We start from the raw sequence: 26,940 nt of genomic DNA, 5'->3' as shown, positions 1-26,940 counted from the left end.
TTCCTACCTCTTCTTCCTCACTTTCGAGAGACATTTCTCTGCGAAAAGATGATTTTCACAGACGATCTCGCTCGTCGCCGATATTTTCGTCGCCGTTGTACGCGTCGTCAAAGGGAACTAAAGAAAGTCTGGATCGGCTGAGTCGCTTCGTTTATCCCTCGAGAACGAAACGCAATACTCGGAAGCAGGTGTCGGGGTAAAACAGGGGAGGAAATCGCGCAATTTATTCAGCGAAAAAAGGAACGCGTCCGGGAGACACAGCTTCACATGGCGATGTACATCGGAGCGAAAACGCGAAGACACTTCCCACATCCCCGAACACGACGAGAACAACATAGATATACAAATGCAAAATTCCCACGTTCCTTAACTCGAAAACGCTTAAGCAAGTTGTTGGAGACGTATACACAGAAAAAAAAGAAGTGTCAAATCAAAATTTATATACTCGTATATACGCAACAATCTATAATTGTCTTCTAATAATTTCAACTTTTTTTTCTTGATTGAACTGTATAAATGATTTCATTCAAGCAAGTTTTCTTTGCGTTTAACGCAATATATATCTCATTTCAGGATTATAGATTCTTGCGCATATACGAGTATAATAAGTCTTGATTTGACACTTCTTTTTTTCTGTGTAGCCTCTATTTATTTTCATGCTAACAATAAGTACTTTCGATTAAACTCGATTATTTCCTTCTCTTTTTTAAGTAACATTAAAATTGCAAATAGTATTTCACACATGCAGAAATAAACCGAATATCATTTAATCATTTTTACATTCGGTAACAATAGTAATGGATACGAAAAGTCGACGCGGCGAAAAATCTTGCCGAGAAAAGGGAAATTTCTTTGTGTATATACGCCGCCATCCTCTTCCTCTACCCCGTCTATGCGTGCTCTTTCTCCAGCTCCATACCTCCGTATAGTGGTATACAGTCGATCGGTGGGTCGGTCACTGAACCGCCGCCTCCTGTAACCGCCGTCTCGTCCCATTCCGTCCCATCCCACCATCGTCGGCCGCCGCGCGATCGAGCCGGTATACCGTTAGGATATCGCCGCGATCCGGCCTGGAAGCGCGGACAACGTGGAAAATCGAGCCGGAACTGCACGGCGTACATCGGACCCCCTTCTCCGGATCTCCTCGAGGAGATCCGGCCGTGGAAATTTTCCGACCGATCCCTGATCCCGGGCAATCTGGATTTCGATTAAAGCGCGGTTAAAAGATTCAGATCGAGATCGCGCGGGTATGAGGCGCCGCAATTCTCTCAGCATCACCTTCGTGCACTCGAACGGATTCGGGAATCCGGCTCTCGCCGATTTCGGCGAGGCAAGAGGATAAAACGGGCTCCACTTTGCACGTGTTTCTCCGCAGCTCCACTTTGGATACCAAATACGGAATCAAAGCCGTTTCATTTTCGCGATTTAACAGAGAAAAAATTCGGTCTCTTTGAACCCCACGAGACATTTCTCGTTTCGACCGTGCAATCGCGGAATTGATAACGCAATTAAAAATTCGCTACTCTATTTGCTAATTAAATCTCTCGGCTGTTCGTAATTATGTGCTCGAAGTTCGCCACGCGAACGCGAACTTCCAGCAGTGAACTTTCGCCGCGACGTATTCCTGTAATTCTCTCCCTCCCTCTCCCTCACCCTCTCCCCCCTCTCTCTCATTCTCTCTCTCTCTCTCTCGCTTTCGCGGTTCCTCGTGTTTTCCCGCGGCCACGCCTCCTGTCTCTACGTCCTCGCGTCTCCCTTTTCCGGCAGTTTCCACGGGCTTGCCGAAGGCGGATGCCAACTTCGCCAAGTTTCGGCATAACCGTATAACGAGGTATATATGACGCCGCGCACGGCAGTCAATCTCGTATCGCTAACCGTACCGTGTGTACGCGTGCATTCGAAATGCAACGATGCTAGACATTTTAATGGCGTGCCGATAGGTATATTCGCGTTCGACTTCACCTGCTCCGACAATCTCGAGCATCGCGAGAGCTCAAATGCGATCTCGAGGGAAGGCTGGGGGGAGGGGGGAAAGAGAACTAATTTTTCCAGCATTATATGAATTATATGAAACTTATTTTGGACGCGGATGCTCATCATTCACGCCGTCCTTCCAATCAAACTTTTCAAATGCGATCGCGCGCCTCGCGGGTTGCTCGGAAGCGAGTTTTATAACTACGTCAATGTGGCTAATGTAGTGATGAATCGGTATTTCTCAGTTTGAAGGAAAAGTTCCTGGGAAAAAGAGGTCGAACTGCGTAGAAGCGCAGTGTAATAACTTTATTGTTACAGAATTCTTTTCTACTTACGCTCAGATGCAATATGTTAGCTATTTTATGTCTTAAGATAATTTAACGGCAAAAGAAACAGTTTATAATGCCTCGCAATCTTCTGCAAATTTATAATTATCTCCCTTTCCTTATAAAATCCAAATTTCCATTTTTTCTAAAAGTTCGTAATAATTAGCAAGTAATCGCGATGTCGGGTTCTATCTCATACCGAAGGGTTGCTATGACAAAGTGATCTTACGTATCTGAGGAAAAACGTGAAATCCATTTTGTTTCAATAAAGCTCTTATCGAGAAAGAAGTCGGGAAGTCAAGCTGTACTTTTTGCGGCATCTGTCTCCATGTACATAGATATATGTGTGTATGTATAAGCTCCGCTCTGACCTCCCTTTGCGGAGGTGCAGTTAACGTCTCCGTCGTTACATTGACCTAAATAAACGACGCCGTTGCGGCCTAAAATGCTGTGTAATGTTGAACGTATCAACGGGGAAAAAAGAGATGCGTAGGAGTGAGATCGGAAAGGTACACGGATATAAGTTCTATTCCCTCACCTCTTTACTACACAACTTACCAACTTTACTACAAATTCTTAAAAAAGAATTTTTTTAACAAAACAACATAATACTTGAGGAAAAACAATCATCGATTTCTCTTACTTTACGCAGGATTTTATGTATCAGGGAATAGTATTCCGATTGAGTTTACAATGTACAAAGAGGCTTATCTTCATTTACATACCTATTTAAAGTAAATCTTACAAATTATGTGCTTGAAATTATTCTCTTCTGTCATTAGGCTTTTAAATTTTTACCAACTTATAAATGTAAGAGTTTCTTGGGCAAAATATACGTATTCTTAAATAACTTCTCATTTTCTTTAATTTTTCCCAAAATCTTTAATTTTTATTAAAACACGTGTATACTGAATGTAAGATATAAGTTCTATAACTAATGTATGATATAATAGCGTATTCTGGAGATTAACAAGAGTCAAAAATCCTGCAATGAGAGTTAAATAATTGATTAATCCGCTTAAAAAGAACTAATAAATTTAATATTAAATCGCTTAATTCGAACAAAGATAAAAAGTTTCTCTTTGATTTAATCGGAAAATGGAAATTAATTTATTATCGTTATTTGTACGAAATTTTTACGTTTTTGAGAGCAAAAAATCATGTGATTTTAATAATTATTAAAGAGAAAAAATGAGCCGCCACAATTTTTTTCAACTATTTAATTTAACTCTCTCGATTTATTAAAACCTTTTGCACACAATTTTTCACTTCAGGATACAAAAATAGAAAAAAATGTATATATAACGATAAAGCAATACATATATTAATTTACACAAATCATTGAACGTCTTTGTATTCAAAACATAAAAGTAAATTTTATTGTTTAAATAAACGTTGGATTTAATATGCGATAATAGCCCATTCATCGATATTAATTTGAAATTCGTAGAACAGAATATTCTATCGCGCGTTTATTTCATGACGCGTTAAATATTTCGTGGCGGCAACGAATTGGCTGGTACACGGTGCCCGGCACTCGTTGTTCGTTTTTTTTTTAATTTTTGTGGCGTATATCGCGCTGTGTTGTTTGCACAAGGTTGCCTCGCTGTTAGTCGCGCGGCGAGACGCAACCAAATAGTGGCGCTCCATGTGTATCGTATTATCTTTCGAAATACGTTCGTTTCCTGTAAATAACAAGCGATTCAGCCCGCGCGATTAATAACTCTCCACGATTAACGACTCGTAAACGAATCGAGGCGACGACTGTTTATCGAGACAGATATTTCGCGCGATTTATTCGTTTGAAGCAGCAGCAAACGAAACAATAGCGGATGGGAATTATTAATTATCGTCTTATCGCGATAATTAAATATCGCGATTCTTTTTAAGGTTCTAAGATTTTGGTTAGTAGATTTGTGGTCGGGCTTTAAATTTTTTTGCAGATTATTTATTAATTTCGGATTGAAAAGGTGGAGTGACGTGCACGAATTACCGGAACGAACGATTCAAGTAATGGAAAGCCGTGATATGAATCGGTTGTTTATAAATAATACTGCGTATTTCGTAGGATTAATGCGTTCGAAATGCATTGCGGGGAGTGCAATACATTTGAATTTCGATTGTATAATTCGGGACGGTTCATTGCGTTTTAATTAGCCATTAACTCGATTCGCGTCGTACCGCACGGCATCGGACTCATCGGAGTGAGGTTGCCGTTTCCAAATTTTTCGTTTATTAGCGAAATGTCACGATCGTGGAACAATCGCGGATCGACTCCGAGCGGCGTACATTTAATTAGTGAGCATAATTGTAATCAAACTTAGTATTTTCAGATTTATTAAATGTATATTCGTTTGCGTATCTATCATAATAGACGTATATAATAGACTGCAAAGCATTCCTATTGGAGAGCTGTAGGGAAGATCTGAAGGACAAAGATATGCTTGTTGAAACACTTTTCTTACCTAATTGCGTAGTTGGTGGGGAGAAGGAAAGGGGTGGTGAAACAAGAAAAGCATTCCGAGGCCCGGGGCTGTGTTCCAAAATTCACTCTCTATAGCGTACGTGACGTAAACTATAGATTTTAGTTATCGCGGGAGTGAATTTTGGAACGCAGCTCAGCAAACATATATCTCTGTCCTTTGGATCTTACCTACAGCTCTCCAATGGTCAGTCTATTATACACCGGCTTTATTATCGAGAGTCCCTTGTTATTTATCCACTTATTCGCATTTTTTAAATTTATTATGACATAATGATTATGTTATAACAGGGCGGCAGTGTGGTCTAGTGGTAGAGCGCCAGACTCGTAATCTGAAGAACCAGGTTCGAGTCCACTAGAGCATGGAATTTACTTTCCGAAAGCTGCGCCCTCCGTGCAAGATAGGCTCTTGTGCGGAGCAAACTGGACTTTCTACTTCTATCTACTATCTTTATCTTAAAAAAAGCGCGCTTTCCGGCGCTCCATTTCGCGTTATTTTTTTTTAAACCCGTGCTATATAACCTTAGGCTATAGGTTGAAGGCACTAACTACTTTTCACCCAAGGAGAACTCTTTAAAAAAAAGTACGCATGCTATAAGTGAACAGTGTTATAAGGGAATAGCAACGAAGCTGACGATGTTGAGAGCAGGAGGAGGCTCAAGAGGCATCGGGTGATATAACGGATGCAATCTTATTGTTAGGGCGAATAATTCATCATTTACTACTTATCGAATTAATCCTTTTTCTACGTTTACTTATTTGATTTACATAAAATTTATGGAAGATTTGTACATAAGATGACTTAAACAATCTAACATTATTATAAAAAAATTTATTTATTTATAAAGTTCTTTAATTTATAAAAGTTTATACGCGAGAGAAATATTTTTTTCAGAAATTATGCAAAGATTTTTATTAAATAATCTGCTTGAAAGATGAATATAAAATTCGAATATAAAATTTTGCATGCAATAATTTAGTTTTTAGAGTAATTGGGTATTTTGGGCGCTGCTATGATTTGGATATATTTGTATTTTGCATTAACGTAGTCTCGTAGTTCTTCGCATCGTATCGGTGAGTGTCAAATTAGTTTTTGTTCTAACTCGAGGTAATGAATTCGCGAATGTTATAGATAAATATAACATCTTTTGTAGAATAATATCACATAAAATATAACATTTTTCATTGCCTTTTTTTAAATGGATAGATTGTGATTTATTAGCGACCCAAATATTTAAGCTCGGAACATAATCTCGGTATATAATCGTCGATTTATTATGCATATAAAAATGCTCATATACGAAGCACATAAAATAAAGCGTTATTGGTTTGATCACACTGATCACTTTGTCATACTGACATATTTTGTTGCCCTTATTCATGAGCAATATTAAAAAAAAAACCGCGATTATGACGACATGGAAATATAATATCAATTATTGGATATTTTTATTTGATACTTTATCAAATTTGCGAAATCATTGGGGTATGTGCGTGTGTAAATAAATTAAAAAATAATTTTTAAAAATAAAGAATCAAACCGTAACAATTAAGTAAGTGTTATTATCTTTAAAACATAACATTTTTATTTAAATCCATTCATGTTTTCATGTCTCGTAGACAATGAAGTTTAAAACAAGACATTTTCTATGAATTTTACGTAAAAATATATTAGTATTTATAAAACACGAAAAAAAGTATTAATACTGAAGCGCATTTCTTTATTTATTTATTTTTGTTTCTCTGATACTCTTTTAATGGAAACTGAGATCTGCGCTTTCGGCTTCTATATATGTGTTTTTTTTTAAGTTAAATAAATTTTATATAAATTGAATCAAGAAAAAGCAACGATCGGAAATTTGTTCAATGTGCACATTATATATTATATAATAGTTGCATTTATTCATATAAAGAGTGCCAATTTTGTTTTAATTTCTCATAGCCTATCCATTAATATTTATTAATAACTCGACTTTGTAGTGCTTAAAACAAAGTAAAGTAACGAGAAATCTAATAAATATTTTGTCGAGCAAAACAAAATTTTTTTTATATAAATTATTTTAATTTTTTTATTAGTTCGCTATCGCGACTGCGTTTAAAAAAATACGTGATGCTTTTTAGTCGCATAGGATTAATTCAACGAAGAACGAATTCTTTTTTTCAAGAAGCTATAAACGTCAAAGCGACTACTTCTCGCAGTGATGTAAAATTGTAAAATATTCTTGCACTTGGTTAGACATTTGCGCACTACGTCCTGAGATTTTAAATATAAGGCAGCAAGCGCAAAAAAATGTAATTTAATTCTCTTCGTCAAATCTCGCTAGCCCGAGGCGATAAAATACAATTCGATACATTGAATAAGGATGTCATGACGATTATCTCTTCGCGAGATAATTCAATGAATTAATATCACTTCGTTTAGAGTTTCAGTATAACATTACTTTCTTTCAATACTTATTTCTTTCTATTGCAAGTTCAAGTTTCACAGATTTTCAGATTACCCGGAACTGAGACGAGGTTAATCGTTTCTAGAAAGCGATACGCTTCAGCTTCCGCGGTGCTCTGAAAGCCTTTTAATAATCGCGAAAACCAACTGTGCCCGTCGTTTCGCTCATCGTTCTCCAACATCGTATAAAGAATTTATTTCCGAGCGAAAGAGATTCTATTAACGCGAAATAAATATGAGAGAGGTGTTGACCGCGACTGGCGTATATCGCGTGCGAAAATTACAGCGCGACGATTGTCACGGGTAAGTCGGCGCGGACGCGCGTGAACGCCGAGCATTTACCTGCCGCGCGCGCACCAATATTCACTCCGTCGACCGACAAACTGCATAAAACACGTGCTGCGACCCGTAAATTCATCGTCGGGCTTCGTGCGGTAGTTTGCCGTCGTGGTAATTGATATCGCAGTTTGATATCGGCTGACGTTGTGTCGGGAACGAGGAGGACGGGCGGCTTGGTATGGAATAGGAGCTGCATAGGGTGAGAAGAGAGAAAACGACGAGAGCTGACGAGGGGCAGGGGAGTGCGGAGGGATGTCGGTGGCGGATAACGGTGAGGGGTTTGAGGGAAAGAGGGTGAGGAGAATGGTGAGGATGGCGAAGGTGGATAAGAGGGGGGGGAATGGCCACAGCGGGAGGAAGAGAAAGAGAAGAGAGGGAAGAGGTAGGGGAATTATGGGGGATGGTGTGCACGAGGGGAGGATGGACGCGGTCACTATGGCAACCATGGCTGGGTTTCAGGGCTCCGCGTCGGCGAGATGGTTTGGGTAATGTTTCAACGCGCCTTGGAATGGATTTCTCTCGCTTTGCTACCAAATGGGGTTAGTCAGTGTTAAGCGCACGCCCGTTTTCTTCGCGCTTTTTCCTTCCCACTTTCTTCCCCCCCTTCTAGTTTGCTACCAATGTTGCTTAAATACCGCTAAACGGGGAAACTTTGGACATACTTTGAAATTACCAGGTTTTATTGCATCTATGAATAATTATATAGCGAAGAGAGGGCAATTTTTTAATTTATAGTGTTGCTATACAAATCACGATTATTTTTATATAGGACAGAGAATAAATAATTGTTGCGAAATATTTAGAATTTTTGCTTCATACATATAACGATAATGAAAAGACGTGACTGGAATTCACAGTCCAATCTTTTTTATATAATAATTTCCTCATTATCTTCATTTTATATCTAGCGTATGTTATAATATAATAATTATAAGAATATTATAATTATTAAAGTCGCAAAAGTGTCATGATGTTATAGAAAATGTTTGTCAAATATGTGCGTTTTAGAACCTTCTTACCTATAAGAATAAATAAATGTATCTATAATTTCGAAATATCACAAGGATAAAATTGTTCGAATTTATAATTTGGTATTTAGTTGACCTCTGGCTTTGAAAGAGGAGAGAAGCGTTGAAATTCATTGTGAATTTATAAGCATTTCAGACGAGATTATTAATAGAATCCTCTCTCTCTCTCTCTCTCTCTCAGTTTTGCTGTCGCAAAAAGCCTGATAACCAGCACCTTATAACACACACATCATGACGGGCGAAAAATCGCGAGTCGCGAGCTTATTGCGCCGTCGTACGTTATCCCTGGTGTAGCGTGTCCGCTACGACGCGATTCTCACACTGTAAGAGTGATGACAGAGAAAGGAAGGACGGGGACACGGTACCGGGCAGATGAGAAAGTGGTTAGACCTCGGAGCTGCGGGACCCGAAACGAAGAAGAGAGAGGTAGAATGTAGGAAAGAGTGAAATGGTATTTATTACGCATCTATTTAGAGGATTCCGAATAATACAAAAAAGTAGTATCTGTTCTGTAGAATATATAGTATACGATTCCACTTAGATCGAAAGAACTTATAAAACTCGGATTATATGAAATTCCGCGAAAAAGAATAAAGGAAGCAAGTATATTAATGTTACTTGGAAATGAGTGCAAACCGAGCTTATATTAATAATTGCATTTACATTATTTATATGAGACTCTCTAAAAAATAGTTCCTTTGTTTTAAAACAGTTATAACATAATTTCCTGTATATTAATTTGTGATGTTAATACTCGTGATGCTCATTTTTGAATTTTTAATGATATCACTCAATTATATCATTCTGGCTTTATAATTGACTAAAAAAAAAATAACGAAGTTGCTTGAAAGAAGATAAAGAAAAGAGAGAGATTTTTGCCGAGAAGTAGCCATGAATAAGTCAGAAGAGTTTCGGCCAACCAAAACTTTAAACTTCCATGTTTCAATCGCGATTCTAAACTTGTGAGCAAGAAATAAGAACGTGAAGGATTGAACGCATTCTTGAATCTTGATTATAATTCCGATCTCTTCCGTTGAAAGAAAATGTACGTTATTATACTTGATTCTATTCTCAGGTGTGCTTCGTTATTTATTGTCTCGTATCTCTTTTTAGTTCACTAATGAGATGGATATCGTATTCTAAAATAGATTGTTTTCCGATTGTATTTCTAGTGTCGTATTGATTATTCAGCTCATTTAAATTATTCAATTTTTTCCTTGAAGTGGTTTTCCATATTTCATGATATATAATATGCGCTTTATAGTGCATTCCGTCTTTTTCGTATAAAGAGACAGTAAAAATGTATCCAATAGTAATTATTACGTTTCTATCGCAAATGGGAGAGATAAAACGTAAGAATTTTTTCCTCGGATTTGTCGACATTGTGACTATATCTCTCAGTACGAAACAATGAGATTCACAGTACATGCTGAGAATTGTACAGATTAAAATGAAACGGGAACGTTCACTGATTCAACTAATGTCTCAATTAGTATCTGTATTAAAATACATAGTTTAAATTTCTTGAAATTGTAATGAGTTTCAATTTTCAGTCAAACGCAAATCGTTTTTATCTTTTGTGTAAAGTCGCAGTACTATTACGACGGCTTTACATATTTGTTTATTACCGATACCAAAACATGGTATTTACGTAACGAATATAAAATCGTCTACAAGTCTACATCTCCATATATCTAATCTAATAATATAAAACCATTTTCATCAATAATTAAAATCTTGAATCCGACTTTTAAATAGAAATGTTCCAGACGCTTTTTTTTATTTAAATCAATATCTGTTTAGATTTTTATTTAAAACTCGATATTCTCAACGTTTTGATAATGATTCTATATAAATATCATTTTATACTATAAAATCTTCATAAAACCTTTGGTAGAATACTATGAATCATTCTTTTATTAAAACTCAAGAACTTTATACAGAAAACGGTGAACATTATTCGTTAAGCGCTTATAAACGCCCAAAAAAGTGAACATTTCGTAGGACGCGAATAAGTTGCCTTATTTATGTAAAACACTTGGAAGTTTCTCGTCGACACAATGAAAAGACGAATATAGACACACAGTCCTGTAGAGAGAGAGAAAGAAAAAAAGGAGGAGGAGCAGGCAGGTAAGAGTCGAGGATGTCGGAATCGAGGTCAAATGCCCTGCAAAATAGACGAGCCGCTCGTTTGCACTCGCCTCCTCGTGTTTTAACATATCGGGACTTGCTGAGCTGCTCACACGTCAACGACAAAAGGATCGATATTTGCGCCCGTACTATTTTGACAAACCATAAAGCCCCCCTCCTGCGTTGACCCATTAACGGCGCGTGTCGTAAACTCATCATGCAATAATGAAAGCCTTTCTCCCTCTGATGACACTCGAGGAAATCTGTAAATGCGGTTGTTGTATCGTTTAATTCTATATTCTCGGTTAATAAGATTTTTTTTTTTTTTAACTAAATTTATTGCAAATATATATATCAGAATTTGAATTTGTCATTGAACTTAAGATCGGAACTTCCAGGCCGCTCGGTATATACACGCTAAAATTGACGTAAATATATATTCTCATATTTGTTTTAGTTTTATCGAGAAATCGGTATTGGTATAATTATTGCAATTTAATTATAGGTAGTCTACGTTAAGTCATTAATGAAATGGAGTGCCTGAATATATTATGCGATTATAGATTAAATTGCCGTTATAGAATCGTAATTATATTGCGATGTAGTGTGCCATTTCAAGAGATCGATTAACATTTCGCGCTTGTTAGACAGACACGCCGATTGTCTCATCGTCGATCATGTGCATAATCATGACATACGTCATGTATTCGTACGTTTGTTTATACGTTGGAGAAATTATGCGTTTCCGCGAACATAAATATTAATAGCAAAGACCAGATACTCCCAGAGTCGATTCCAATTTTATGTAATGTCGTATGTCGGCATTTTCTTGCTTTTCAACAAAACTTAACTTTCTTTTTATAAAAGCAATAAGACTAACCAAATTGTTATGGCTCTTTTATACATAATTTTAAATATTATAATTTTTACAGCGTTTTAATTAATATTTAAAAAATGGTTATTATATAAAAATTATGAAAACTGACTATTGCATATGATAACAACACGTGGCGTATCAACAGCAAGTTGATAATCAAAAACAAATAAAGACAGATTCTATTCTACTAAATAATGTAATGAGTATCAATATTTTATTTAATATATTTTTATAAAGATTAATAAAAATAAAATATGTAAGTGGCGCTTCCTTATTTCAGAAGAATATATTTAGCGTACTAAAATTAAACTAATATAAATAAAATTTATTGAAATTTTTAAAAATATATTTTAAATAATGTAATATACAAATAAGAATCGCGCGATTAAGATCAATGCAAACGGCAAGATATAAGGAATTTACATAAAAAAATTTACTCGAATTGTTATTTTTATTAGAATTTAAATTTAAAAATAAGTAAAAACATTTTTTTAAATTAAAGTTTTATTATAAAAGAGCAGCGAATAAATTAGAAGATGAGAAAAAGGAAGGTCGTAAAAGTCATTCACGTGGTATTAATATGACTCAGGACTTTAATGGTCATAAAAAAACTTTTTTTACATATTCTTTTGTAATACATTATAATTTCTTTACTTCAATACTTTTGTTTGCTTTTGTAGGTACTAAAGAAATATTAGTGTAGGATTTCTATTTTGACAGGTCAATATATAAATAATCATTCCTCCTTAAACAAAGAAAATACCTAAATCTGTAGAAAATCTGTAGAAAAGCCTAATGGGACTTCAGTCATTATACCATAGAAGTATATCTAAAAAGGGATAGCTATATAAGATCTTTTGAAAGATTTCCCTTTAAGTCCTGCTTGACAAAAAACTCTTGGTTTTAGATTTTCTAACCCTTTTGTCAATGCATAATTTTTCATCTTTCTATCAATGTATGTGTACACCCGGATATTACTGACTTAAGATAATGTACTTTCTTTAGAATGCATGCACAATGTTGTATGCATCACAAAAGCCCCGTAGACAACAATCAAGTATGGGACACAATCTCACAACATCCTCCTGCTAAGCCAGGCGAGTTCAAGAATCTCGATGGAATTTTGTAACGTTTCTCGGTAGACCGACGAATTTCGGGCAACCGGGAATAGCAGGTAGGCGAATCCGGTCGGATAAAGCCACTGGAGTTGAGTTGCGCGCAGGGAAATTCGAGATATCTCAGTCCGTCGCACAAACGATCCTGTCTATGTATACATGAGAGCGATGCGATCGATCGGATACACACGATGGTCATTCAACTTTGCGATCGCTTCATGTAAACAAAATTTTGTGTAGACTAATTAATACTGTGTAGACTAATTTTTTTTAACTCAATTTACCTCAAAAAGATCGACAACTTCTCAATTATAGATGATTAAAAATAAAATTTTTGCAGATAACTTACGAAACTGCTGAAAAAGAAAATATTTAAAAAATGTATCTATATATATGAGTATTCAGTTTTTGGGGAAACATTAAAATAATTAAAAGATACTAAATTATCTAGATGTCTTTTAATTTTTGAAATCTATTTTAAATAGTTTGTATAATAAAATTTCATGCTTCGTTAAATATAAATATTTTACTTATTAAACGTAATTTCAAATAAAAATATGGTGTCAAAATCAATATTGAAGATGAGAAAAGTATAAAAAAATAGCCTCTGAGTCTTGAACAATTGATGACGTTAAGTAACTGAAGAAATTTCACTGACAATAAGCGCGGATTTTAATTCAAGATGTAATTAGACCAAGATGTTGAATGTTGAAGGTCGGAAGAATGTAAAAGATAATCAATCTTTCTGTAATCGATGAGATTAATTAAAGAATTTCACTGAACACGAGTTTGAGGACACCCTATATATGTGCCAGGTGCGCACGAAGCCTCGATCATGATGCTCGTTTGATGGGGCACGAATGCATTGCCGACGCGTTACTGACCTATCCTCGCCGAGTGCCGCACAAGTAGGGTTCATTTGCGGTGGTCACGTGCGTTGTCGTGGATCTCGTTATGAGAACAGCTTAAGCATGAAAGCATGCCGAGCGCCTATACGTAATTAGCACAAACTATTGATTGCTAAGCCAAATCTCCGATATAATAATAAAGTAAGATTATTCGCCATTAAATGCATTGATAAACTGTTATTATTATAACAGTTGTTATTATTATAAAAATGTACATATTAAATATGTTATATAAAATATATATCGATAAATATTCCTAATAATAATTGATATCGTACGAGCGAATAAACTATTTATATATAATAGAGGATATATATTATTAAGATGATATCATTTACTCATAGAAGTTATTTTTAATAACTACGTGAACATTAATTTTTTCGAAATGTATTATAGCACATAAATCATATAAAACCGCGTCGCGGTCGTTTTACGATGATTTCATAAAAGATTCAGTAAAGATATCACGACACGTCGAAATATTGATGCGAAATATTCGATGGGGTAATCCGACACGTCAATTAGCATGCGCGAATTTTCATTTCGTTCATCCGTTAATATAGAAAGTCCATCGTGGCGTATTTTTTCAGCATGACGTATGGGCTACTTGTTGCGCATTTATCTCCGATATCCCATTAGCTTAATGATTTCTCGATTAATTATTCAATTTGGATCGATAGCGGATTTTTCTATTCCGTTATAGAAAATATTTTCCGTTCCGAAAATCGTGGCTCACTATTTCCGCTCGACTCGAGAGAGAGATGATTCAGGAGTTCAGTCAATTAATTACGGACGATATATGAACTTTAAATACAGAATGCGGCAATCGGGCGCCGCGCCGCCGCGCATATCCAATATCGCGCGAGCGCGAGTGCGCCAATATCGGGAAAATTCATTATCTTACTCGGTACGTACGATTCGCGCAGGCTGCCGAGTTACGAGAGGAAGTACCTGCGTTTGATGTGGGCTCTATTGCGAGAACGATAAACGTCCATCGTGATTCGGAGCCGATATGTCGAGCGCGCTATTATGGAGTAACCGCATCGTTGCGCGTCGAGGACGGCGAGAGGGGAAGAGAAAACGGCTTAATGGAAGAAACAAAGCGCGGCGCGCCGTTATAGGAAGTTATTATGCCTCCTTCCCTTCGCTCTCCCTCTCACCCCCTTTCCCTCCTCCTCTCGCCCTCGTTCTTCTCTCTCTCTCACTCTCTCTTCGTATATTTAGTATGGCCAACTGGCACGACCCAGGCCGTCGGCGATACACTCGATTTGGCATCCAGCCACCATTCCCACGCGCGCGATGACGTCGCAAGGCTGCGTTATCTAACGCAATGCCGTGTCCGTACCGCGTGCTACCTTTTGTTCCTGTTTCATCGCGCTTTACGTTCAAACATTGTTCGCGAAACGACCCGAGGCATCGTACGTCAACGAAGAGCGGTAGCGTGATACCTCAGCAGTTCGTAACTCCGATCGCGTCGGCAAATGCGAACTATTATGATGGAGTTTTCATGCGATAATTAAATTCACTGGCGGATTTTCAAAGCGCATTGTGCAAAACGGTAAAACATAATCAATTAAATAAATGTATCAACAAAATAATTAATGGGAAGTTAAAGTCAAGAGCGTAAGACTGGTAAAATATCACTTCCTCCTAGGAACAACACAGTCTCCTTTTCGCGCAAACCGTTCTCCAGCATGAAACAAGGAAGAGGGTATCTTATCTCGTAAAACAAAGGAAAAATGAAAGAAAACGAAGGTAAGGCGGAGATATATGAGATAGACTCGCGGTTTCGGCAATAGTAATGCGGGAACACACACGCACAGTCGCACACACGAGCGTATCCACGAGAGAACGGGCAACGGAAGATCGCGTGCTTCCGCGGGAAAGCGGCTGATCGCGTAGTATCGCGTAGCTTGGCAACAACGCGTTTCGCGATCTCGTCTCTCGTCCCTGTAGCGCGCCCAGGCAACGTCGCAACGCCCGTGTCCGTCGTGGTCCGTCGCGATCGGTGCACGGTGCACGCGTGGATCGTTGCGTGCGCGTGTACGTGAACGTGAACGTGTCGTCGCGCCGTTACAGGATTCCGAGGGGCGAAGGGAGGGGTGTGTGTGAAAGAGAGAGAGAGAGAGAGAGAGAGAGAGAGAGAGAGTGCGGCGAGGAGCTGAGAGTGGGGCCGGCAGCGGGAGCAGGGAGGGACAGGAGGGCCGGGGGGGGCACTCCGGGGGGGGGGAAGGTCGGTTGGGAGGAGAAAAGGGGAAAACGTCTGCGAACGCACGTAGCGGAATGAGCGAGAGACTGGATCCTTATGCACGACAGCCGCTCGTAGGGATGAAAGGACGACTTCTCCCCCTTCCCTCCCCTCTCCCTCCGTCTAGTTCGCCAGTTGCGAATCAGGTGCTCTCGCGCCGCCGCGCCGTCAAGGCTACCCGGCTGCCGAGAAACTCCTCGCGGCGTTTTCGAGCCGGGAAACTTGCCGAGCGCACGTCGCACGTGCTCCCGATCCAATTAGCCGCGCCCCGCATCGCCCCGTCTGTTTTTCTCTGACGCGACGCGCGGTTTTTTTTTAGCAACGACGGCGATTTACAGGCCGCTTGTATTATCAACTAATGACTCGTGTATTGATCGACGTGTAACTTTCGACATTCGCAAGTTAAAAATATTTTCTAAAATTCAGCTAATTTTATTACGTTGATTAGGAAAATGGTGACGATTCTGTTTCATCTCCTATAGATATCATTATGTTGTTTAATCAAAATCAACACATGTTAATATTTATCAAAATTCGAAAATATAAACGTTCAGAATTCAGAATACAAAGTAAAGGGAACGTTTTATTACAATTGTTATTAGGATTAAACAATATTCAATTAAATGTTTTTCCAGAATAATATAATTGTTTTTGAAATAAAATAGTGAGTAAAATATATATATTTTTCTGATGTTTGATTTTTATCCTTTTTAACAAATTCCTTTTTATGTAACCGATAATTTGAGTTTATTCGTTAAATAAAAATATTTGTATTACATTACTTCAACATCAATGATTATCGTGTAGAATATGATGAGAAATATTTATCGAGTAGATGTCTATTGGAATGTAATACTGATTACACAAACATTTAATTGCTGTACTGCTGGAGTCCTAGAAGTCATTTGATATATAGTGTTAGAAGGTTCTTTGTTGAATGCGTCAAGAACTAATATGCTAAAAAATTACTAGATAAATAGATAACAGACATTCAAGCATATTCTTCAATAATATTTATGCGAAGAAAAATAGTAATTGAAGTTCTTTTTCACACTTCAAGTTTTTGCTTCTTTATTCTTTATCAGGTGCGATGTATATCAAGTTGATTGGATTTTGTTACGTTTCTATTTTAAGATTATGAGATTAGTAGCGAAAGAATTTGCTCATTTTCTATATAGCAGTTCTTTTAACTGAAAGTACTTTTTGGAACTCTCGTTGAACACTTTCGTGAATTGCGAAAGATCCGAATAGAGGCCGAGGAATGCGATTTGGGTCATGACCTACATTATGTACTCCTTCTCTAGCTATCTCGTCCTTCCCCCTCTCTCTCTCTTTCTCACTCTCTCTTTATCCGTATCTCGATCTACGTATCTGTCTCCGTTTGACTCTTCATTTATAATGCCTGTTCATGTTAACCCGGCGCCATATGTTGTAGTGATCGCGCACGAATATCTTACGTACGTTCCGTGCTCAACGACCGCCACACATATCAGAATGTAAATGATCATTAATTCGATTTACGACGTTTATCTGTAGTCGTTATCAACTCGTAGCTGAATTAAGTATCATCTCGTAATATCTTCTCGTGTTATGAAAATTCATAAAGTGATATGACTTTGGAAACTTGAAGACCGTGCTATCAGAGCGATTCGAATGAAATATTTATAATTTATAAGGTACCTGAGCTGAATAAGGCTGTATTTATGAGAATAATTGAAAACTAATAAAATCTTTATCTTTCTATCAGTAACAAAAATAAAATATGTCTTTCGCATAGAATAATTATAAAGAACAAATAATTTTTTTAACTCTGTTATTGGGCCTTATATATTCATACATATTAAGGCACGAAAAATAATTTGGAAATAATAAAGAAACGTTGACATTGTTACAAAGTTTTTGTCGCATTGAACAGACGCGTTGTTGCCAGTTTTAATTCCTTTTGCCTCTCTTCACCGGTCCCCATAACAGGTCTTTTAAGTAAAAGGCCTGGTCGTTTTAGCTGAACTTCTTGCACAGTTCATCTTTTCTCTTTTTCTCTTCAATGTGAAAAGAAAAAGAGGAAAAACGAACCATACAAGAAGTTCAGCTAAAACGAACAGGCCTACTCAAAGCTTAAAGCGCGTTTTTAACCGGTAAATTCGAAAACTTTATTTAATGCTGGGCTTTATTCGGCTCAGGTACAATGAAGTTACAATGTCATCATTCTAGAAATGCGATATATGGATTTATTTCCTTTTACGTTTTGAAGTAAGACAATGTTGCACTTTTTCTCTTTAAATCTTAATTTTATTCAACGGTTGATGGATAGTTGTGAAATTGACAACAAAGATGTGAAACAGATGGACAGGACTTACGCAAATGGACAGGAAAGAATAATAAAATTTTAGAAAATCTTTTTCTCTCCAGGCATAAATCTTTAATGATTTATGACACTTTCAAAATGTATGTACCACTCCGCTTGTTACACGCATCGAGTTTATCCAGAAATTGTTTTATTGCGAGAGGAATATTGCGAATCCCGAATGTTGCCGGGATACGTCGCAAATTATGCTTTTCACTGTACAGTCAACGGACGTTTGTCATCTTCGCGGAAAATCAATGTCGGAGCGCATCAGAAATGAGTTTGCCGTGCGAGGAGTAAGTACCTGGAGCGCGCGAACGTTATCGTGCCGTTCTTGCGTGAGCGAGAGATACGCTGCCGCGATACAGTATACCGGCGACGGGGCACTGATATTTTATTCCGTTCTCTCGTACATCGCCGCGTCTCCACGACATCGTACGTCGTCGTCGGAAACGGGCGCTGTGAAAATATCAAAATTGCTCACTTCCCTTCCTGCCCCCGTCGCTCGATGCGCACGACGGTCGTTTTAAAATTATAAAGCGCCGTAAGTCTTTGCACGGGTGGATGTTGACTCGGTTAACATTGCGTCACATCGTGGGGTAAAAATGACGCGATCAGCGATGACGTACACCTCGGTGACGATAACTCATTGATTCTACGACTAACGATGCGTTTTAACTCGGCGATATCGTTAGTCATTTTTTATAACATTACTATATCGCGTATGATATAGCGGTCGACGGTGATTGTTCACGATTGACCGAAGGGTAAAATTAGGACAACAAATTCGATCTTCTTCCCTTTGACAAACTAACATTTGAATATTAAAGATATCTGTATATAATGAATATTTAAATTGTTCGAAAACTTAATTGAGATGAAATAAACATGGTGTATGATTCCGTAATCGTTTATATAGATTGTTATTGATACATTGATTATACCCGTTATTCAGAGATCTTTCTTCTCTTTTTTCTTTCTCCTCTTACTTTCTCTAAAAATGCTGAATGTGCGTCATCAGTCTTTTTACAGTCTTACTTATGTGTTTCTTATGAATATCTATTAAATATCTAAAAATATTGAAATACCCCAGGCTCGTTTTATGCAAAGCAATATGAGGAGATAATATGCCAACGATATGAGCTAAATTTAAAATATTATACATTAATAATAGAACTATTCTTGTAAACTTTATTTTAATACTGAAGAAGACTAAGTGAAGTCGAAACGTTTACTTGGTGTCTATTCTATTTATGCTGAATAAATTCTATTATTGATATTTTAATATATCTTGAATTTAGCTCGTATCGTTGGTCCATTATTCCTTCATATTGCTTTACAAGAACCTTGTTACACGTAAGATCGCGCGACAAGTTGAAGATTATCGAAATTAATCTTTCACTTTCGCACGGCACGATCTCGCTCGATCATTTTAGTGTCGTTCTCTCGTTACAAGCAAGGTCGCGTGCAGATTTGGCGTTAACGAGTAAACACCGATAACCTAGCAATACGCCAGAAACTTTCTCGCGAGTCTCGCGACCGTCGGAGGTAGGTAGGTAGGTAGGTAGAGAAGAACGGATGAGGAGAAGGGCAGATTCGTGTATACACGCGAGCGGGGATAGACGTAGAACGTAGGGGGGTGGGGCTGGGGGAGGTCGAGCGCTACGTTGTGTGGGGATGCGTGGGTCGCGAGGGGCAGAGAGGGGTGGAAGCTGCGCAGGGAGGGAGACGGCAAAGGGACGGCTGGGTGGGGGAGGATGTGCTTGCTATCGGCATTCGGTCGCAATCAGCAGCTCGGCGGCGCGGCTCTCAGTTTGTGTCGGATCTCCGTCGCGGTCGTTTCGTAACACACGGTTCCCTGTACCACGCTGCGCTCCGTTTTTATTCTCTTCTCTCTTTCTCTCTCTCTTTCTCCTCCTCTCCACCCTTCTCTCTCCGTTTCTCCCCCTGGCCCCACCCTCCCTCACCCTTCGTAGTCCGTTCGCCACTACTAGCCCATCCCTCCGTGTCCCTCCGTCGCGTCGTTTAACGACATCGGAGTTTCCGCCCCCCCCAGCGGGAAGCGACCACGATTTTCCACGAACGAGGCGCGTCCTCGATTCTCCGGTCTCGTCCGTGCTCCGTTTTTATGTGTGTTAAGTGCCCTTGGGCGATAGAAAAGTACGAGTGAAAACGCGGAAGAATCTCAGAGGTGCTTATCATCGTCTTTTTCTTATATCGTCGCGTGCGCGCGCGCGTATATGTGTGTGTGTGTGAGACGAAACGTGCGTGATACGTACCGTCGTTTCATCGCCACGCGGACGTCGCGGATCGCGAGGATGAGATCCGAGCTGTGAGATCCGCGCGAGGATTTACGAGGGCGCAAGAGGGAAGGCGACTGTGCTGGCATTTCTTCATGTTTGTCCGAGCGTGATAGACACATTATACGAGACACGCGTAACCCGAATTAATTACAGACGCGTGCCAAATGACCCGGAGGGCTCGCGCCGAATCGCGCGTCCCGCTGGTCGTCGACGAATCTATACGATTCACGCGAAAGCGGACGTCACGCGTTCCGCGCGGTAAGCGAGGTTGACTCGGGTTGACGGTGTGCGTTCTTACCAAGAAGATTGATTAGACCGGCCCGCCGTGACTCGGCTCGTTTCGACGAAAACGCGTGAAAAATGCGCGCGACTATATGTTCGCGGTTGTTGTTCTTTATTCGCGCATCGTTCATTGTGTTCGAGATTTTGCGCGACGGAAAACGTCGCGGATGTTATCTCGATGAATCATCGACGGCTTAAGATTTCGATCGTTGATCGAGAGTTCGACGCGCTCTCGCGCCAACGTTTATTTGAGCTAACTTGATGCCATCGCGACCGTATTTAAGGGCTGTCCGTGCCGTCAACGCATTCAAAGAACCCACATCCACCTGAGTAATCCACGCGCGTTTCCGTCGCGTCTGAAGTCTGAATCATCGACGATTCCCGGCAAGGTCATTCGCGCCGCTCCGAAACGAAAGTTCGATTCAATCTAAATTTATCGCATTCCATTCTCCAGGTATACATGGTGGGTAGTTCTCGAGTAAACAATAATTTAGCTTACGAACGATAGTTTACGTTAAATATTTTCCTTACGAAGCGCATTGCGTTCTCGCATTGACAATAAAGATAAATAAAGCAATAAAGATCCGAATCATAGATTTCGTAGATTCGACGACGGACCGGACCGGGACTTGACTGCCGGGATCGCGCATCCTTTTTTCGGTGACGAATGAATCGGGAGCGACGCACACTTGTTTTACGTAATGAAACCGCGTTCGCGTCAGGGGGAGAGAACGAGCGGAGCGCGCTCGAATCGCTCGCTCGCTCGCTCGCTTGCTCGCGCGCGCGTGCGCCGCGTGTAATCTATCCGTCGTCGAGCCCCGCGCGTCCGTCGCTCTTCGCGTTCGGTCGGCGCGGCGCGGCGTGGCGCGGGGTGGGGTGTCGGTCGGTCGTGGCGAGGGAAGTGGAGGGGAGCTCTTCGATCATCGGCATTACTGGCCTCCCTCGTGCGTCCTCGTGTCCCGTCGGAACGGCGCGGCGGCGATCGGCTCGCTTCGGGCGCCGTCGCCACTGTCGCCAGTCTCGCACTAGCTCGCGCGCGCTACGGATCTACGTTGCGTCTCTCGACCTCTCTCGGCCTTCTCTCTCTATCTCTCTCTCTCTTTCCGCGACTTTGACGGAATCCCGGCAGTGGTTAGCGCGGAGTAGACGGTAGATCCATCTACCCATCTAATTTATCCATTCAACGTCCACGACGTGTCTCTCGGTGTCTTTCCAGCGCGAGGAGTTCAACGTCGCGTGATCTCGCGGCTCGTCGTTGCTTTTCTCTCGCGTTTCTCCCGCGCGTCGTCGCCGTCGTCGTCGTCTCTCTCTCGGTGTCTCGGTGGTCTCCCGTCGAGTGGTGTGCGCGCTTCTTGGATACGCGGTCACGCATGCACGCATGGACAAGCAACGGCGACGCGGCACTGCCCAATGATGGCCGTGCCGGGCATTACCGTTGACGTAGTGATGTATTATTAGTGGTGCGCGTCGCGGGAAAGTGCTGGTGTGCCGCGGTCTCGCTGTCTCGCTGTCCCGCCGCTCACTTCAGCCCGTATATATATCTCTTTCTCTCTCGGCAGTTTGGAATCGGGAGTCGGGCGGTCGGCACCGATAATAGCCGCCGCGGAGTGTGCCCCTCGTCGTCCGCGTCGTCATCGGGAATCAGTGATCGTCGGCGAAGGGAAGGCACGGATACGTGCGGGCGGTTTACACGTATTTCGCCGCCCCCGCCTGCCGGCTCGCCCCTACGAGTTCGCGCGAGTGAAAGAGTTTCGTATATATCTACATATATATCAGTGCACGACAGTTTTTCGTTCGCTCTCTCTGGTGTGTGGATTTATCATATTTGGATACACTCGTATTATCGTATTGGATATATACTGCGATCCCCGTCGCCGCCGGAGCCCCACGTTCAGCCCCCGTCGGCCCCGAGATCGTGATTCCGGTGAGTGTGTGTGGCTGTGTTTTCTATCTCACGTTATCCATTATATCGTGTTCATTCTCGTGCCGCCTTTCGGCCGTGGGATCGATGCGCGATCCCGAGACGCGTGACGCGTGACGGCACGTCGTCGTCGCGCTTATCGCTCTCGATCGGCTGCCATCTTGTTATTTGTAGCCGCCGTCGTCGCGTACGCGCCTCGCGAGCGTGTTCGCGCGCGTCAGGACCGATTAAAAGTCTGGCGGAAAACGCGAGAGCGAGGTGCGTCTCTCCGTTTCGCCGTTCGCGATTATCGAGACTCGCGATCGCCGCGATCGTCGCGATCGCGTCTGCTCCGGGCGGATCGAGAGATAACTCCGTTTCTTATCTTTCCTCGATCGTTTTTTCTATCGCGGATCGATACCGTCGCCGAGAGGGGAGGAGGAGGGGGAAATCGAACGTGATAAGACGTTTCGGAGGCGGACGTGATTAACTGTCTCTGCTATCGGCTCGGCGAAGCGGACGTGGTGACGTCTCCGTTTGTTTACGGCGATTCCAAGGCGGGCCGGAGCGCGAGGCGCTTCAGTTTTTTTTTATCCGTGGCGACGGCGAACGAGATGGAAAATGGAAACTCGGTCGACGCGGCGGTCGTGTAAATACGACTGGTCGCGAAAGTGCCGGTGCGCCGCGGAGTACGAACGGAGCCGTCGCTCGTCGCCGCTCAGCGATGCTTTACGCGGAATTGTCTCGTTAACGCGAACAGCTTCGCGATAAAGTTGCGCGAGTACGCAACGTGGTTTTCGTTATCGTTTCGTCGATGATAATTTTACTTGAAAGCATAGTATTCTATAAATACGCTGTTTAACGAGGCTGCGAACTCGCGACGAAATAATTTTACTCGCGTCGTAATCGTGATTTCCGTTTCTTATCTACGTTATTAAATTTGTAGGGTCAAGTTATGCTCAATTTGAGTAATTTTTAATAATTCCTGTAAGTCGCCACTGCTCCTACTCAATTTGTCGTTAATTTAACTGAACCAACGACATTAAAATAATAAATTTTGACACATTTAATAGTTAAAAATAACAAAATGTTATTTAACTCAAGATATTGGTTCAAATTTCCTTTAATATTTAACACTGCTAGGCGCGTTTGATGAAACTCCGGATACTCGCATCTTAACTCCTCTTTTCGAATGGCGATACTGTTTCAAGATCGCACGCGGGTGAATTATCTTTTAAGAAAAGATGCGCCGAATTCCGTAGAGGTTTCGCGCTGTAAAACCGTCTTGTGAAAATACAGTCGGCGGCGAGCGACCGCGCTTGCGAGAAATATTTGCGCCTGTCCGAATTGTTTCATTTGAGAACGACTAGTGAAAAGTTAACGACCGGCATACGCGGAATTTATTTCTACTCTTGTTTCGGAGAACTTGCGTGACGTGCGTGGGAGTTTGGCTCGCGCGCAGCTGATTCGTCGGGGATTGACGTCGCAAGTCGATTTCCTCAACCCTTTGCCTTTCCGTGTCAAGCTGTGGACTTGATATGATACTTTGTAGTAGTTTTTCGCAGTTCTTTCTTCAGTTCTTCAAGCAGGTACTTGAATCGATGTATGATTTTAATCGGCAAACTATTTTAAATCTGTATAAACTATTTCTGAATAGAAATTTTTATTTATTTATTTAGACCCGCTGATTATATTACATTAAAGATGAGATACCTTTCGCTCATTTGCGAGAAATCGCTTACATTGGATTAATACGCTCGTGTGTCTTTAATGCATGAAACGGAGAAACGCCGGCGATCCATTTAGCGCGATTTGGAATTGGAATTGGAACATTATTATATCATTATCATAGAAATTAATACAAATCGGGTGATGTTTAGCTTTCAGATATATTAATTGTAAGTGCATAGTGTTTTTCAATTTAATCACGAAGAGATGCGTTTTCCATTGCGTGACGATTTGTGCCGTTTTCCGAAATTCGCGAACATACCTATATATTCGTATGTGACACAATTGAAGAAATTAGTTTATCGTGGGTCATCATTTATATATTCTTCTTTTCTAAAATTGTAGCTAACAGGAAGCAACAAATAAAACTTTAAAGCCCCCTAATTGAGAAAGGAATTAGTAGAGTCATAAATATGCGATACCGCTCCGAACGAAGGTACTGTAGGTAATCATAAATTTCGAGCGTGATCCGTGACTCTGGCGGATTCCCTGAATTATTCACGAATTCCCCCCGTATAAAAACCGGCAAATCGGCGACGGACGCAATCTGGCCAAGTCGGAGAGCCGCGTATTTCATCGCCGCGCCGCGCCGCGCCGCGCCAGGAAAAACGGAGCGCTCCGTGGAATCATATCGCATGTGTGTCTCGTGGAAATGGAAATATCTCAGACGCGTCCGAGGAGAAAGCGATTCTCGAAGCCGAGAGACTTCGATGTCGCTCGGTCACGGTATAGTTCGCGTTCTCCTCGCCGCGAACGATATTATTTCTGGCACGGCACCAGAGCCGACGGACGGCGGCGCCGATCGATCTCGTCCTCGAACGGGCGATCGCGAACGTCATCGTCATGTGTGCATCGCATGCGCTCGCGCGTGTTCGTGCGTGTGCGTGTGCGTGCGCGCGTGTGTGTGCGCGCGTCGCGATCGATCGCGAGCGAGCGCGCGTATTCACCGTCCTTTCGGCCGCGGCAGGGAGGAAGGGAGGTAAGCGCGAAACACGTTTACCGAGACCCCGGAAATAATTACCGCTAAGCAGACCCGAGTTGTCGGCAAATTGAATTGGCCTCGAGTGCCGGCACACACGCCGCTCGCTGTCCTTCTCTCTCTCTCTCTTGGCAACCGTCGCCGTCGACCGATCTCAAATATATCCGAGAGACGATCTCGCCCCGGAAATTCTCTGCCCGCGGCCCCCGCCAATGTTTGCAAACAAACTCGCGTGTCAGCGTCGCATTGCTCTCCGCGATTTTATCCCCATCCCGTTTTCCCGGCATCCGTCGGCTTATCGTCGTGATTTGCTTCATTTGTACAAGCCTTCTGTCGAATCGCAAAAAAGTAGCACGCGTGGTCGAGTATCGACAGCGAGATTGGACGATATATTACATGGTATAGTTTTTTATAAAAGAAAAATTATAACTTTCGCGGACCTTTTATACTTTGTCGTATGGTTGAGGAAGATTTATGTTTTTTTAAATTACGCAATAAATACGTGACTTTTTTCTCGCACTAATATTTTTTTACATTGCACTATTATTTATGCATAGAATGAGGGATGTTATTTTTTGTTGCAACAAATGATGATTGCAATTAAAATCATTAACGTGTGTATATGTGTAAAACAATTGGTTAGGCAAAGAGATACATGAATAATCACGCTCATTAAATCACTGTTACCGCTTTAGTAACAATCGCAAATGAGAGAAATACACCGCATAAGCGCATGTAATAGAGTAAATAAGTCACATACGGCATATGCGATAACAAGATGAATATTTAATTAGTGAAAAACAGTCTCTGAAAATGAAATAATAATGGGAGCACAGAGGAAACAATACTTGCGAACTTAACTAACTCCGGCGATATATTTTGCCGTCATTTGAGTCACGTTCGGTGACTGCGTAGCGTAACCCCGAGTGATTTGATTACTATCAAGTAATTTATGCAAAGCAGCTCGCTAAACGAAGCGGATAGCGAACTTTTCGACGGCAGAATTATTTCTCCGTTTCAAAGACCGTTTTATTGCTGGCCGGCTTTCCCGCCGCGCGTCGACGTCTTCCGGAACTTCGCCGAAACTTTTTCCCGGGTCTGTCAGAATTATTATTATTTCGAGAATTATCTTTATTATCTGGAAAAGAAAACGCTTTCGTCGCACGCACATTTCTCACGCTTGCCGAAGTTATATTAGCCAGTTGATAAAACGTTGAAGGAAGAAAAGGTTGCGTGCTGTGTACCGTTTGCTAGTTGGTTAATTATGTCTGTTAATATTAGTGCTGCCGCATTATATAACCATAAAATACGCATGGTGTTATATATCATTTTTCTATTGTCTAATTAGCTTTAATTAGTTTTAATTAGGTGCAATATTAAATCTTTCATAAAGGACACATTGATTTATTATGCTTTATTATATGTGTGAAAGAATCCGCTATATGATTACATTTATTATCATTTTTTAAGTGTCCTACCGCACCGTATCCACCGCGGTTATCAGTTATCACAAGACACGATACTTGAAGTT

The 26,940-nt window shown here is 40.8% G+C and overlaps 1 protein-coding gene across 3 annotated transcripts in view; it reads left to right on the top strand.

The window, feature by feature from the left end:
• Positions 1 to 20,108: 20,108 nt before the first annotated feature.
• LOC112464780 (mucin-5AC-like) overlaps positions 20,109 to 26,940 on the top strand; it is a 173,054-nt gene continuing 166,222 nt past the window's right edge. The window contains exons 1-2 of one of the 3 annotated variants that reach the window (XM_025031966.1): positions 20,109 to 20,408; positions 22,362 to 22,726. The gene's annotated coding sequence lies outside the window, so the exon portion shown is untranslated. Of the gene's footprint in view, positions 20,409 to 21,838; positions 22,727 to 26,940 lie in introns of those variants that run through there. The other 2 variants (XM_025031965.1, XM_025031967.1) reach the window with 2 other exon arrangements.

Source organism: Temnothorax curvispinosus, unplaced genomic scaffold (genome assembly GCF_003070985.1).
Source record: "Temnothorax curvispinosus isolate PA1 unplaced genomic scaffold, ASM307098v1 QBEX01014574.1, whole genome shotgun sequence".
NCBI classification, from domain to species: Eukaryota; Metazoa; Arthropoda; class Insecta; order Hymenoptera; family Formicidae; genus Temnothorax; species Temnothorax curvispinosus.
The sequence above is the reverse complement of the archived record's forward strand: the minus strand, read 5'-3'. Positions and strand labels throughout refer to the sequence as shown.